Source organism: Amblyomma mixtum, chromosome 2 (assembly GCF_055824585.1).
Source record: "Amblyomma mixtum isolate Tamu chromosome 2, ASM5582458v1, whole genome shotgun sequence".
NCBI classification, from domain to species: Eukaryota; Metazoa; Arthropoda; class Arachnida; order Ixodida; family Ixodidae; genus Amblyomma; species Amblyomma mixtum.
In genome coordinates this window covers 218,908,334-218,923,700 of record NC_143013.1, presented here as the reverse complement: position 1 = coordinate 218,923,700, position 15,367 = coordinate 218,908,334, and the positions used below count along the sequence as shown (strand labels likewise).

Here is a 15,367-nt window from a genome sequence, read left to right as displayed (position 1 = left end):
ACGGCGCGGTAACCCCCTCTCTCTCTTCTCTTCTCCGACTGCGGGCGACACTCATCCCTTTCGGCCGAACCCTGCCTTTTCTTTCCTCGGGCCGGCTGTTCGTTTCTTTCCCCCGGGTCGGAGCACGGGGTGTGGTGCTGACGCGCACGGAGCGGAAGCCCTTCTTCCTTCGCGCGGCGACGTTCGCAGAAAATGCCGCAGCGGGACGCCCGGAGGAGGAGGATGGCGTCGCGTATTCGCTGTCGACAGAGGCAGGGGCCCTTTTTTATAGTGGATGGACAAAGCTCTCCCTGCAGGGCTTCGACGGCCTGCGAACGGTCAGCGGAGATCTCTCCGCTCTGATGCGCTGCCCCTTTGAAATGCTGTTTGCCTCGGCGTGTGTGCTGTGCACCGTTGCCCCCTCGTTTTCATCTCGGTGCCCCGGGTTTTTGCCTGTACAAAGGGAATAATGCCCGTGAGGGTCCTCTCTGCCCCCCCCCCCCCCTCCTCCTCCTCGTTCTTTGCTTGTCCGTCGGCCGCAGTGTGTTCCTGCCGGCCCGTGCCCTTCCGGTCGCCTCTCGGACGACGCCGCGAAGGAAGGCCCGGCTGCCCGACCCAATCTCGGTGTCGATGGAGATTGGCCTCTCCATCTGCTGGCCCCGTAGTGTGTTTGCCCCGTTTCGCTAGTTGTTCCGTCCAGCGTACGATGCTCGTACAGCAGGGCAGCAGTCGGCGAGCTCGCGGAGAGGCTGGCCCCGTTAGTACTACGTATCTCCGTGCGCATTACCCTCACTGCGTTTCCGGCGCATTGTTGCACCTTCCTTCATGCTGCACCGAGTGCTGTACACGTACACATTGAGGAGCAGCGAAATAGCGCGCACGCTTCGATTGGCGTTTGCTCTTGGCGCGCGTGTGGACCGCACCGAAGCCACGGGCCCCGAACCTCGTCAGCTCGCTCCGGCGGCAAATTGTTCAGCTGCCGTTCGCCATCGGCATTCCGGCACTGCGCGCACTGGACTCGATGAGGGAGGAGCTAGCGCGCTTAGGGATGCACGGAGGTTGCCGGAGTGGTCGTTCTCGCGGCGATGTGTGCGCGTTTGCGACTCTTGCTTTGCGTGTGCACCGGAGGGGAACAGCAAATCAACTCTCGTAGGATGAACCCTTAGCGAAACGGTAAAGCCGAAAGTGCGCCTCCGTTTTTTTTTTTGTGTTTTTTTTTTCGGGGCCTTACGCGGACTTTAGCTTAGGATCAGTCGGGCGCGGTGCATCAGATGGAGAGTGCTTCCGAAGGCGAAGAGGTCCCTACTCGGACAAAGATAATGGCGACCTCCTACTTCGATCTGATATCGGATACGCGGCCACTACGTGTTCGCGGTAGCAACGCTCACGGCAGCGTGGCCGCCCAAAATGCTCGACGGGGTTTGGATGGATTTCAGCCCCCGCTGCCTCTCCTGCATCGATTGAGGGGCGGGCAGTTCATTACCGTTAATGTTACAAGAGTGTGCTTTGCTGCGCACTCGTCGGTCTGGTCTTCTGCGTCGTGATTATTGTACGTTGCTGACCTGCGTTTCGCTGGAGTCCCCGTGCCTTGCTTTAGAAGCGTACGTCGGGCTACTTGGCGTTGGCGCGTGTTAGAGCGATGCGACGTCCCGTCTCCTTCGCGTGCAAGCAACGCCTCGGGGCCTTTCCCGGATATTTGTTTCTTCTCTCGGGCTTATTTTTAAAGTCGCGTTTCCACCTCTCCGTGCCTGCCTGCTCTGGCTCCACGCCAAGCAAGAGAGAGAGAAGGAGAGAAAATTAAAAAGAGCGAAGGAAAAAGACGCATCGACGACGCACGAAGACCTAATATATACGCTTCTGGGTCCCTTCTGTTGAAGTGCCCGAGTTTGACTGCGGCCCCGATGCCGCCGTTAAATTTGGAGCGGTGCAGATTGGTTATCTGGAGATGAAAAACGCGGTAACGGTCTCGCTTCGAGGTGGACACCTGAACCGTGCTGTGAGGGAAGGGAGTAAAGTGGGAGTGAAAGAAGAGAAAGAGGTGCCGTAGTGGAGGGCTCCGGACTAATTTCGACCACCTGGGGGTCTTTACCATGCACAGACATGGCGCAGCACAGCGGCGCTGAAAGCACCGGAGTGAAGCCGAAAAGCCAGCGTATATCTCCACTCCCAAGCGGACGCTTGAGCGTCCTCTGTGCCCCTCGTTTCGTCCTGTTCGCGCGCCGTTATTGGCACCGTGTTTTACCGCGAGCCCGTTGTCTCTCCGTTGTTTTAGCCCTGGCGTTTCGCAACCGGCTCTGTCCTTTTTAGAACCTCTCGCACCTTGGCCCTTTACGTCGCGGGCCGAATCGATCAGCACTCCTTGCCACATCACAGGGGCGCGCCGGCCGACGTCAGCGAAGCGCTGTTTCCGAGGCTGGAAATCTGCAAGGGCAGTGGGGGAGAGGGAAGGTGGATTGCGACCGTCAGTCCGACCATCTGCGGCTGTCCCCCCTCCCTCCCCAAAAATAGGTCCCGCGGTAGGAGATTCGCGTTCTCCGAGCGGCTGAATTTATGCATCACGTACGCAACTCGCGACGGTCGCGCAGTGTAGAGGGCAGGTGCTCGCCGCCCACTGGTGATATAAGGAGCACTGCTATAGAGGCTGACAGGACGGGAATAAGTGTAAAAAACGAGAGAGGGTAGGGAGGTAGCGGTATGGAAAGCGACGGTAGGTGAACTAGCTTCTGTTTTGAGAAGCATAATTTTTCCCAATGCCTGTGACATTGATACGTCATACGTTTCTATCTTCCTCACCGACCATAGCAGCTGACACGAAATGGACGGCGCTGCTTAATGTGAAATGAAAAATAAAATGAAAACTGTGTCGTGTAAGGGGGTAATCTACACTTTGATACTCTGTACTCGATCGTTTTATTCGGTGAACATTTCCTCGCAAATTGTTACCGCTTTGCCACCGCTATTGCAGCGCGCATTGTGCAACAGCTGATGGATACCTCTCTCCGGCCCATTCCCCACCTCTTTGCAGTGTAATTCGCTATTCTGAATAGCCCGAAGGAATGAAAAGTTTTCGCGCGGATCACGGAGCGCCATGTGGACGTTTCCGACGCTCTTGGACGAGCGATAAGCGGCGTCGGTGCCAAGCGACGACCGCGATAAGCACGTGCTGCCGCGCTACCTCCTTCGGGCTGCGCAAGATCTTGGGACCCACTCGCTCCCTTTGGAGACGCTTTGATTGCGGGTTTCGAGCCGCGCTAAGTAGGCCAGCCTGTGCGCCGCCTCGCAACGGCTGAGTGATTTGTTCGATCCGCCCAACCGCGTGCTCCGTCCTGCGGCTATAGAAGGGGTGTACAGCATGCTAAACCACTCCGTGTGCCCGACATCGTCTCGACGGCTGTGATGTCTGGATCCGCGCTACTGGTCGTAGTCCTCGCGCGCCGAAGTACTTGTAACGCGGCTGTCAGCAGCCCGCGTTCGCTTCGGCGCGAGCTCCGCAGTTTGCAACTATTTCCGTTCGCGGAGGGAGCCGAGAGAGAGAGAGACGGCTGCCTACCGCGTGGCTCCCGAGAAGGCACGAATTGGGTCACCCCGGGAAGCCAAGCGACTGTGCGCGAAAGGGGGAGAGGGAGGCGCCCTTGATGACGGACTCCGCGCGTGTGAGCCACAAATACCCCACGTGCCCGCGCAGCAGAGGCGCGTGCGGCCGTTACTTCGACGACTCCTTTGTTGGGCGCCCGTGCGTGTGTAGTTATGCGCACCGAGGGCTGTGCCGGCCATTGTCGGAGAGCGCGCGTTCTGGTTTGTCTCCATTGTTTCTCCCCCCGGACAACGGCTTTTCCAGCGAACTTGAAAGGGCAGTCGAGGGGGTTCACGGCCGAGTCCGCGTGCGCCAGAGGCTGACGAGGGGGATGCGCTGTGTGTGCCGATGCGTGCCATGCGGCTGGCAGCGGCCTTGTTCTTTGGGAAATAGCAGTAAGAGTCTCTCTTCAGGGATCATTTTTGACTAGAAAAAGTGGCATGGTTAATGTGAACGTCCATGGCGCCCGCTTTCACGCTGTTACGGAAACTGTTAGAATTAAGTACCGGCCCTTGCCCCTGTAAACACCGAAACACATTTTTCATGCACCCGCCGCGGTGGCTCAGTGGCCTTGGCTTTCGGCTGCTGATCCCAAGGTCGCGGGCTCGATCTCGGCCGTATTCGGTGGAGCCCGTGTGCCCGGCAATGTCAGCATTCGCTAAAGAAACCCAGGTGGTCTAAATTAATCCGGATCCCTCCGCTACGGCTTCCCTCGAAGCCCTTTATTGGTCGCTTCGGGACGTTCGACCCCGCAATTTACAATATTTCATATCTCATGTGGCATTGGATTTAATCAGGTACGGGTAGTTTCACTGATGAGTGGTTCTGTGGCGGTATATATGTTGGTCAGAGATCTCGTCCTCCGTTGGGTGGTGGGTATAGCTCGTCGTGTGCCCTGTGTGTGGTCCCTCCGCGTTAGCTTCGCCCGCACACAGTTTGAAGGCCGCTCAGCGCCGTCTGTCAGGCGCAGATTGTTCACGGCACCTGCGCTGTCCGGCAGCTGCCGTTGGATGGACGTTCTCCTTGCCTGGAAACGTGACGCCTCGCATATTGGCCAGATGGAAAGGGATGAGTGCTCCAGGCAGTCGAGGGTTATTGGTCTCCGGACTTGCTGCCGTTCCAGCCGTGTAATAAATTGGGTTTGCGTGCACAGTTATGTCAATTGTAACTCAGCAATCTGTGTTAGTGTTCAAGAAGCGTCTTGATGATAAGGTATTGTCCCTATTGCGGTCCAAAACTGGCTGGCAAATTAGTGATTACTTTACTTATTGATGCGAGTTCCATGTTTTGTTTACAAGTGCATATCGGTGCAGATACACCTATGTGTATACTTCGTTTTTAAATGCTCTTTGTGATCCGTAACCCGCCATAAGAAGTTGACGCTTAGTCGGTCCTCTTATTGCCTTTTCGTCAACGTCCTTGACAACTGTTTTGTTATGTGAGTATACTCAACTTCATCTTCAACTTGGCTCTTGTCAGGTATACTTTATTATTTCCCGTGCGCCATACATGTCTCTTATCATAGAGCTTTTGGGTGGCAACAAATACAAGGGCGAATTTGGGGGTCCGGTCGCTGTTGAGCCCTGCGTGTAACTAGCCTTATCATTTTTTAATTGTTATTTCTTGGTCAGCGTGCGTGTGTGTGTGTGTGTGTGTGTGTGTGTGTGTGTGTGTGTGTGTGTGTGTGTGTGTGTGTGTGTGGCCTTTCGTTTTTCATGTCTGACCTGATTTCTAAAAGTAGAGAAAGGAAGTAACTAAGAAAAAAAAATAAGGGCCTTGATTTACACACAGCCGGCACCGCGTAACACCCTGCGGCGTCTTCTTTTCACTTTCTGGCCCCCGACGACTGTTGAAACAGGAGCGAAGAAAACATCTGCCGACAGCGCCCCCAGAAGCTGCTGATTGCCTTCGCGCGTGAGCTCTCGGCCCCTTTACGTCGCTCTTTTTCTCTTCTACGAGCACGCATGCCTTGGCAGTTCGCGGAGTACTACCGAAGCGGAGTCTTATCTACGGATGTGAACGAGGCAGTTGCCTGAGCGCGGCCGGGGTTGTTTAATGGCCGAACGGGTTGCGTCGCTTTGTGCTTTATTCTTGTGCCGTCTTTGTTTTAAACACACTTTTTCTTTTCTAACAGCTGCTTCGCGTTCAAAGCACGGGAGACGATACTTTAGCTAAATTAGGCGCAGAAACTCCGGGCAAACGTTTTTGTTTGTTTGTTTGTTTGTGTGGCTTCATTGCGCACCGTACGCTTTTGAATATTCAGAAATTACCGCGGAAATCTTGATTTGCTACGGCCGTCGAGGCTGGACGGCACGACTGCAGGAATCGTTTTCTGAATCGGATTTTTTTAAACACGTCGGAACATTACGCCACATCATCATTTCGCAGCTCTGTTTTCCGTAGAATTAAAAGAGAAAACATCCCCACTGAGTTACGTCATATCCGGAAATGGCGGCCGGCAGATGGGCCTAGTTAGGGAGGTCCTGAAAACAGTTAGCAGGTTTGCCGGCCGTGAGAGCTGTGTATCAGCTTATTACACGAGATGCGCATCTGCTTTGAACGGTTCCGGTCGTTCGGCGCTTCCAGAACTTGTGAGAAGACAGTTGGTAACTAAACTTGCGTGGGAAAACTGAGCCGGCCTGCCGTTTCCGGGCGTAGAACTTACTGGGAAACAACAACGTGTTTTCATAAGCGGATGTGCCCCCCCCTCCTTTGCCTCTCGCGTATCTGACCAGACGCCGGACTTCGTAGTCTGTTATGCAGACACGGTTTCGGCCTTTCTCGGGCGGAAATAGTGGTGGGAAGACGCGCACTCCGTAGAAGCGAAAGTGCCCCCCCCCCCCCCCCTTCCTCCCCTCTTCCGTTTTCGGCGGAGGACGGAGTTGTTGCCTGCTCGCAGTGTTTGTGTGTGTGTACACTGTGCCGTTTGCTGTTAAGTGGTGGGCCTTGGGGCGCTATCTTCTGCGCCTCAGCTGCACGAGTTGGCGTCGTCGGTGGCGATAACACAGCCTCTTTTGTTTTGACGGCGGTTACATGCCCGCCGGCCACCGAGGGGAAAATAACACAAAACGCAGAAACTCTTTTCCTGTCGCGGCCGAGGTCGTCGGGTGCGAGCTCTCTCTCTCTCTTGTTATTGTTTTGGACGGGCCCCTGACTTGGCCGCGGTGCCTGCACGGCGCCGGAGGGCGCTGCTGGTTCGCTCGATGGCGACCTCGCGTCGGCTGATCGCAGCGGGAAGGCGTCGCGGGTGCGGGGCGCCCCTTCTGTATGTATAAATGGGAGCGCAGGGGGCGGGGCTCGGCGAGAGGGCTCCTCTGCTGCCCGTTGGTCTCGCCGCCGCCGCCGTTCCCGGAATGGGCTGTGCAACCGCCGTGGGGTCCTTGCGCGGAAGCCGGTCCGAGCGAAGGTCGCCAAAACAGCCCCCGCATTAAACTGCCCCGTCTCACGAGGGTTGTGTGTTGTGTTGCAGCGGTCCAAGCCTTGGAAAAGGGAGCGGTGTGACGCGAAGGCTCCGTATCCGTCTCTAGTCGCATCTCTGTCCGGTTCCATCGACGCTTGCCCGGAATGTCCTTGCTGTACTGTCGCAGTGCGCGAGTTGTTATGCAGCGAGCGGCGCATTGTGGTTACGCGGACGTGACTTGCATGCATGCATCTCTGACGTGGGAGGTGTAGTAAGAGCCAGGTTTTCTTGTCCTCGGTGCTCGAAAAGAGAGAGCAAGCAACACAAGGGTTTGTCCTCAAAATGTCAGGGATTTGATTTCGCGGCCCGAGTAAGGGCGCCCGGCTGTAGTAAAGGGTTCGGCATTCGGGAGACCTCGAAGGCTTGCTTCGCGACGCGGAGAAGGTATTAGGCGCGCCACGCCGTCAGTGTACTCCTCCCCCTGTCCTTTCTACTATCCCCTCCCCTTTTTCTTTTCACTTCTACACTTTGCCCGCTATCCTTTATTTCCGCTGCCCCAGCTCAGGTGCTTCCAGCAGCGATAGCAGATGCCGGGGTAGCAAAAATTCTTTTGCCTTCCATATTCAATGCAAAATAAAAAAAGCACTACAACAACACCACTAAGCTGGATCTGTCTTGCACGACCCGTGGTCGTAACGCTGCGCCGACAGAGCCGCTCTAAACTAGCATAGCTGCGCCTCGTTTCGGTTTCCTTCGGCGCGGTGTTCAGGTATGGTCACTTCATGGTCACTTATCCTTCGGCAGTTATATCGTCAAAAGTCGCACTTCGTAGTCACAGAGTTTTAGACGCTGCCCGCATCGTGCATTAGTGAACTGGTGAACGTTTCGGGAAGGAGATTTGGCTGCCCGTTAGAGAATCAAGGCTGGTCCACATTATTCCGGAGCCCCTAGAAGTCGGGTAAAGAACTTTTACTTCTGTGGCCACCCCCTGATCATCCATCACCGGGGGATTCGTGGTGTCGCGGGTTTTCGCTAGCAGAGGACGCGGAGGGTTCCAGGAGAACGGAAAAAGAGGATCCATGGCCAGGTGGCAGGCAGAGCAGGCCGCCGGCTGAGAGTGTGTCAGCGTGTCGCCGCTACTCGCGAAAGCGGCTCAGCTCTCTGCCTCTCCCCTCGAGATGTGTTGCAGCCCTTCCTCGCGCGATGGATGGCCTTCCCCGGGAGTCCCGCCGCTCCCCCTCCTCCTCGACCCTCCGTTGCTTCCAAACCGGAAACCGAGCAGGCCCTGCTCACCGGTGCCGCTGCCTGGGACGCTGGCCCTTCGGCTGTTTTCCGTCGAGCTCAGCTGACGCGGGGGGCTTACCCCCCACCCGGCCCGGAGCCGTCACTTCTCGTGTTTGTTTTTCGTCCCGTTAGGGGCTCGTGTGTGTGTGTGTGTGCGTGCGTGCGTGTGTGTGTGTGTGTACGTGTGTGTGTGTGCGTGCGCGCTTCTTGAGATCTCGCGTGCAGGAGCGGGTGTGCGTATGTAAGTGTGGCGGCGTTGCGCTGGTTTTTCTCCGGACGGCGGACGGTTTTTTTAAACGCGTCCCTGAGGTCCGCGGCGCCTGGGTACGTAGTTCTGCGGCAGCGGCCTATATTCTGCGCCGCTTAGTAAATCTCGCTCTTTTGCGGGGCTGTGTTTCCTGGCCTCCCTGCCTTTTCTTTTCTCCTGAGGTGCTCCGGTCTTTTTCGCTCTCTCCGTTCCTTTATTTTTTTTTTTTCAAACGTCCTCTTTTTAGACCGCCTTAGCGCTCGGCTGGTTCCGGCTACTGCCATTTTGCTGCCGATCAGACTAGCTCTGGTTAGGACAGCTGTTTTCCCTGTCGAGGTTTTTCTGCCGGGCCGATGAAATTAAACAATCCTCGAACTTCGTCTTTGCATTCATTTTTGTCTCCCTTTTTTATTACGGGGGTTCCGGTGACGCTTGACCCCCTGCAGGGAGTACCCGCAGATGAGTTTTTTTTTTTCTTCTTTCAGGGCTCGGCGCGTAAGTGGAACCTCGGCCATTTCCTAGAGTTCCACCTAATGGACTCTGCGCATCCATTTCACTTTGCACTGGTGGTGTTTACGTCACGCGGGCGCTTGGTATTCGACCCGGCAGCGCCCGTTCGCCTTCGCTTCGTGAAACGCGCACCCCTTCGGCGCACCGTACCACTCGCAGATGTGATTGACGACAACGCGCACTCGCGCTGTCTGCTGTAACGTTAGTAGTTACAGCGAAGGAGGACTGGCGCGTGTGGGTATACGTCTAGCGACCTCTTCCTCCGCGCGTTGCGGCGCCGTCCCCTTATCGGGGTCGTGTCACGGGGCTACGCCGGTGTCGCCGGTTTCGAAAGAGACCCTCGCGCGCGATCTGCGTGCGATGCACCGAAGTGGTCTTTCTGTACGTGCGCGTTCTGTGTGTGTGTGTGGGGGGGGGGGGGGGGGGGGTACGAAAAAGGTCACGGCGTGCACCTCGCGCCGGGCTCGACTTCGTTGTAAGCGAAAAAGGCCTTTTGCGCAGGTGTTTGGGCACGAGTTCCTCACCTGATGTAGCGCCCAGAGGATAGGCCTTAGCTGAGCTGTTGGGTGTGTCGGGTAGCCTGCCGGCCGTTGTTGGCTTGCGCAACGACGTCTGGCGCCCCGAGAACGGTGCTTGCCTACCAAACTTCTGATTAGCGTTGTGGGTGGATGTTCATTCTGGCCCTTCAGTTATGGTGGCGCAGGTTTAAGTGGGTGGGCTGAGATTGGTGCTGGGTGAGTGGTGGTTACCCAACACGAGGAACCGGCGTGGACGGGAGCGTCTTCGAATGCTCACTTTGACTTCGTATCGAAGCGGCTTAGACGGAGATGATGGCCGACGTGTGAAGAGGCGGGAAAAAGGGGGGAGTAAGCGCTACTGATCGGCTTCTGTATCGAGCATAATTCGGATGTCGTGGGTTACTACTACGCTCCCGCTTGCCGTATAGTTATCGCATGCGGTCACTGTTTCGCCACAGCCGTGTGTCGTTTTGGAAGGCGCACTTGGAGAGGCTGTCCTTATTTATTGCGGCGACAGTAATAGAAGGATCTGCCGGAGTTTTGGCTGTGGTGTTCTGCTGTACTTCATGCGAGTTTCGATTTCGGTGCTGGCTTAAAGATTGAAGCCCGGGTGGTGAAAATTCATCCGGTCTCTACTCCAGTGCGGCGGGCCTGACAGCTCGCCTACAGTGGTGGTTTGACACGTGAAAGTCCATCATTTGTGACTGAGGAGTAGACATGACACGCCGTTGCCGATGTGATAGAAATGACGCTGGTGAATGAGCAAGCTGTACACGTTGAGTGACCCTTTTGCGAACGCGCCATACATCTACACTCCCCTTTCTTCACTCGTGGATGTGCTCGCTACTACGAAATGTGGTTATCCAACGGCTATAGCGGAGCGGGAAATGTGGTCACCTAATGGTTGCAGCGCAACGTATTACGCGCATCCTAGCGATAGGCCTTCCATGGTTCTCCTTCCCGAGCGCCAAAGCCAGCAGTTGGGGGAAGCCGTGTTCAGGCGATAGTTCGTTTCCTTTGTGTATCCCCTCGTGTGGTCTCTTCGCGCTGTCGTATCAGATGTCGATGCAACCGTGTCACGCCCGCGTGGCTGTCGCAAGGGCCCGTCGTTATCTGTTCCCTGTAGTCGCGTGCCTGTTCTTATCTCTCTACCAAATGGCTTGCGGGTGCGTGCGTGTCTTTTCTTCCCCGGTGTGTAACTCTCTCATGTGATGGGTGTCGCTTATCAGCAATTGGGCAAACTAAAACCACGATAACCCCCCCCGCTTCACATTCTTGCTGGGAGCGCAGAATATGACAGCAATCAAAGTGTGGCGGCTTTCTTTTCACCGCTCTCTGGCACGTGCCGTGCGTTCCGTGCGGGCGTCGTAATTCGAAACCGCGGAGTTGGGTTCGAGACAGCGGGGCGCTTTGCTGCGCTGTGCATTGTTATCGACTCGGGACATCGGGCCACTGCATTGCCGAAGGGCAGCTCGAGGCCTCTGCTGTGCATTGCTCTGTCCGATGCACTGAAGCGATTACATTGGTTTCCACACAAAAAAAGAAAATCTGTTCCCCCCCTCCTTTTTTTTTGGTCACTCCATTCCTACAGAAAATAACCAGCAGTTTCGACATTCAGCTGTGAAATTGAACGTTGGCCGCATTAATGCTAAAACTGAATCCTTGTTCCGCCTACTGCAGCCCGGGTTATACTTGTCATTACTCACGTTCTCAGATGACGAACGTACGCGCTATCCCGAAAGCTGCCCCCGAGCAACATTCAGGCAGCAACCGCAGCGGTGGCCTAGTGGTCTGAGCATCCGCCTCGCATGCGGGAGGTGCGGGGTTCGATCCCCAGTGCCGCCGGGTACCCACCTGCAGTACAATGGGCACAAGCTTTCCTCTGGCCTGGTGCTCGGCTCCTTTAGGCTGAACTGCTTGGGAAATGGGTCTTCGACCCCACCTTGAGAGGACGAAAAAACCTTGTGCCATGGCGCACTTTGGCCACAGATGCCCTCGTGCCGTAAAAATTCATCATTGTCATCAACATTCAGGCAGCGCTGTAGCGCTTCTTGGGGGTAGCCTTTCTTCGCCCAGACTACCGAGCCATTCAGAAATGCGAATAACCTGCCGACATTTCAGAAAGTGACGGACGCGCGAAGCGTTGAGGCCAAGCCGCTTAATGCGTCAGGCATGGGCAGTAAGTACTTGTAAGTGGCGTTGGTGTACAGCAACATGCTGACTGTACACACGAGCAGCAGCGGACGAATCTACTCCACAGGGTGAAACTTTGCTGCGTCCTCGAGAGCGTGGTGCTGCACGATCGGCAATTCTACAGCATTTCGATCCTAAATTCGTCGGGCGGTGCTCACACTGTGGGGAGGTGTCTGACACTTACCACATGGTGTGGGCCTGCCAGCAGAACTCATACCTACCCCCTATCCCAAACCCCAACTCGAGAGGACTGGGAGGCGACCCTGTCCGGTTGCTGCACCCTCGAGGCCCAAAGGGCCTTAACGCAGCGCGCCCGGGCTGCGGCAAACGCCATTGGTGTGCTTGACTAGGCATCCCACCTAGTGGTTGTAAGGGCGTGACTCTTCAGGTCACGACCCCCAACACCTCTCTCTATGATTAAATAAATGTTTTCACCACCACCACCACCACGATTGGGAACGAAGCATGCGCGAAGCAATGGGGCATCGGTGGGATGTTTGCGCCGCGTTTTTTTTTCGTTTTTTTTTTGTCTTGCATCGCTGAGCAAGCGGTTCCAAGAAAGGATAATTTGCGGGGCTAGAGGCCCCAGATGGTGTTACCGCCCACAGACGAAGACGCGCGCCCGCGCCATCTACCCTTCATTTCTTGTCGCCTGTCGTTCTTTGTGTGCGCGTGCATGTTGCCCTTTCTTGCTGTTTTGAAAACCCCTCGCAAAAATCGCAAATTGAAACAGGCGCAAATTGTTTGTCTTCTGTCCGGGCCTTTGGTCTCTCTCTCTCTATTAAAAAAAAAAAAGAAACTGACTTTTACAAAACGAACAGGTGTCCGCGTAAGATAGCCGCCTCGGTGACTCAGTGGTTACGGCGCTCGGCTGCTGACCCGAAAGACGCGGCTTCGATCCTGCAGCCGCGGCGGTCGAATCTCGATGGAGGCGAAATTCTAGAGGCCCTTGTACCGTGCGATGTGAGCGTACGTCAAAGGACCACAGGTAGTCGAAATTATGCAGAACCCTCCGCTACGGCGTCCCTCATAGCCTGGGTCGCTTTGGGACGTTAAACCGCAAAAGCAAAAGCACACAACCTTGCAAGATACCGTCAAGCTCAAGCGTGCCCAAGAAACCCGTGCGAATGCATAACACTGGTAGCAGAATGGGATACTATCCATGCATGCCACGAAGCATACTGGCATATCCCGTGCTCAATTATCTGCTGTGTTTTCCCTTCGCGTCTCACGTGTTCGCTGCGTGCACTGCAGGCAAGTGTTGGCACGTCGCCGAAGCCCAGGAAATGACGCGCCAATGCAGTGGACGTGCGCGCGAGGCCGCAATTGGGAGAAATTTTCCACTGTCCTCGCAGCGCGCTTTGGCGCTGTTGTAACCGCAGCAGACTTGATTATTTCATTCGCAGCGCGATTACGTAATGACCTCTCTTTCTTTCTCCCTTCACACGCGGTGACCACACGCACGTCTCGCGAGCATAGCAAAATAGAGAGAAAAACAAAGGGGCAGGAGTGACAGAGAACGGTCTGCCTGTGTAATATAGTTATCGCTTTTTCCCTAGTCCGTGCCGCGCGCAGGATGTTGTGTAACCGGTGAATCGCGACAGCGTTTCGTGATCCACGCGCATTTAGCGGCCGCCTGTGCTAACTATGGAGGCTATTTTTTCACCGCTGCCGCTGAAGCCGTTGGGCAAGGTGGGAGACGGCACGGAACGCAGATTATTTTTTTTTTTCTGCTGTTGCTTGCTCCGCAGATTCGCCGCAACCCTCGTCGGTTATGTCTGCAAGGCTGGTTGCGGGGCGCACATCGAGTGATGCGAAGACACGGGCAGTGTCAGCAGTATTAAGGGTATTTATTTGCGTTTATGCATGCAACTTAAATGAGCCAATGTAGAGTGTGTGCTATAGTCTACGGGGGCACTGGTAAAAAAAAGTACGAGCATCCACTTACATTGTGTTGGTAATATCGTAGCATCATTAGTGGTTGTTGATGACTGTGCCGGAAGTGATGTCACGTCCGGTCTGGTGGCGTCACGTTCCTCCAGCCAATGGGCGAATTTTGTGACCGACGACGCATTAAAGAAAAAATTAAGCAAGGTGTGCGTCTCACTCATACTTTGGGAGCAGTTAGTTGATTGCATACGCTAAGTGCCATTGTTTATATCGGTTCTACCTCTCCTTTGTGTTCCTTTCCTGAGTGTTGGTCGCGTATTGTCATTCGGTGTATTTTCAGCTGCAGCTGCAATGTGGGGAGGTCAAAGCACTTGCGTGTTCGTGCGGAGCAGGACGCTGTGAGAGAGATAGGGATGCGTTGTCATCGCAGCGTGCGCGAATCGCTGCTCTTCGAATGCCGTTCACGACAGCGCATGGTTCCACCATGCCGCTGAGGGAACACGTCTTCGCCTAAATGCTGTAGTCTTTGGTTGCCATAAACAACCGTCGTTTGGGAACCCATGTTTCCCAGACGTCGCTCAGTGCTTCTATCGATGGCACGTTGTAGAAAACGAAGCACTTACAGCGAGCGGAGGAGAAATGACGCCGTGGCCTGTCGTTTCTGCTGAAGATTCTGCGCGGGTGTCGATGGCTCTGGTCACCGAGGCGAGCGTACTCTGGTAATGGTTCCGGAATGGTTACGCAAAGCTCTTGGCCCCTGGATCGCATTGCACGGCGCGGACATGCCTGTTGCGCGTGCGTTCCGGCGCGCACAATGGGCCCATTGAACGCCCAGTTTTCGTCACCCGCGGCCGCAGCACAGCGCGCACTTTGTACGCATTCGATTAGCGTCCTTTGTGTGTGTGGTAGAGGAGCGTTGCCGGGCGGAGATTTCCTTACGCGACGACCGGCGAGTCCTTCGCCGGGGAGCGATGCGGGGAAGGAGGGGGGGACACTGTTTGCGCGGGCAAAGATGAGTGGGCCGCGACGCATGCACGATGTTCCTCCCGTCTTCGGGTTACCTGCGGCCGATCGCGTAACGTACAGCCGAAGTACTCGCTCCGGTGGAATGCCGTCCCGTCCAACTTTTCTTCTCGGGTTCTTTTTATATACTCTTCTTGAGGCAATCGCCTTCGCCGGGGACTCGCGTGCGGTGCGAGCTTGCGACAGGGTATGCGGTGTTTTCTGCGCGCGCTGTCTCTCGGCGCTATCCGCCTGCCTGAGCGTGGTATTTGGTGAACGCTCGAAAGGCCCTTGCCCAACCTCGCTGGTGGTGAAATTCGCCGTCTCTCCTTGCCCGGTGTAGGCACTACATAGCTGGCGGCGGCGGCCCTAAGATTGAAATTTCAATATCGAAGCCCTGCATTGCACGCGCTCTGTGGCGCGGGGTCCGTTCGTCTCGATGTTCGGATGAGTGGTCAGTGGTCAGTCGCGTCCGATGTTTGAAGCTTGTTTGGCCCTACTTCCGAACGTGTACCGAGGAGGAGGATGGTCGTTGCATGTGGAAAGGTCAAGCGCCGTGGCCTAGCGTGCCATGTATCGTACGACCTTCCTTCCTTCCTGCCAGTCGGGTGCACACGGAACACGCTGTATATGCTTCCGTTTACAGTGTGTCTGGACCGTCACAGTCAGGTGTAACCAGCAAAGTTTCACGAAGTTTTATTGGTGGTTACGTGTAGTTTAAGATGCTTTGCGAGAGGAACAGCGTGGCACGCGGGAGCACCCCCACTCGG

At 55.6% G+C, this 15,367-nt stretch overlaps 1 protein-coding gene across 4 annotated transcripts in view; it reads left to right on the top strand.

Annotated features, from left to right (window-relative positions):
* Positions 1-15,367, top strand: part of Atg1 (serine/threonine-protein kinase unc-51-like protein Atg1) — a 167,126-nt gene that overhangs the window by 94,680 nt on the left and 57,079 nt on the right. Inside the window, exon 1 of one of the 4 annotated variants that reach the window (XM_089573118.1) lies at positions 5,445-5,467. The exons of the other annotated variants lie outside the window; for them this stretch is intronic. The gene's annotated coding sequence lies outside the window, so the exon portion shown is untranslated. Of the gene's footprint in view, positions 1-5,444; positions 5,468-15,367 lie in introns of those variants that run through there. 4 annotated transcript variants of the gene reach the window in all.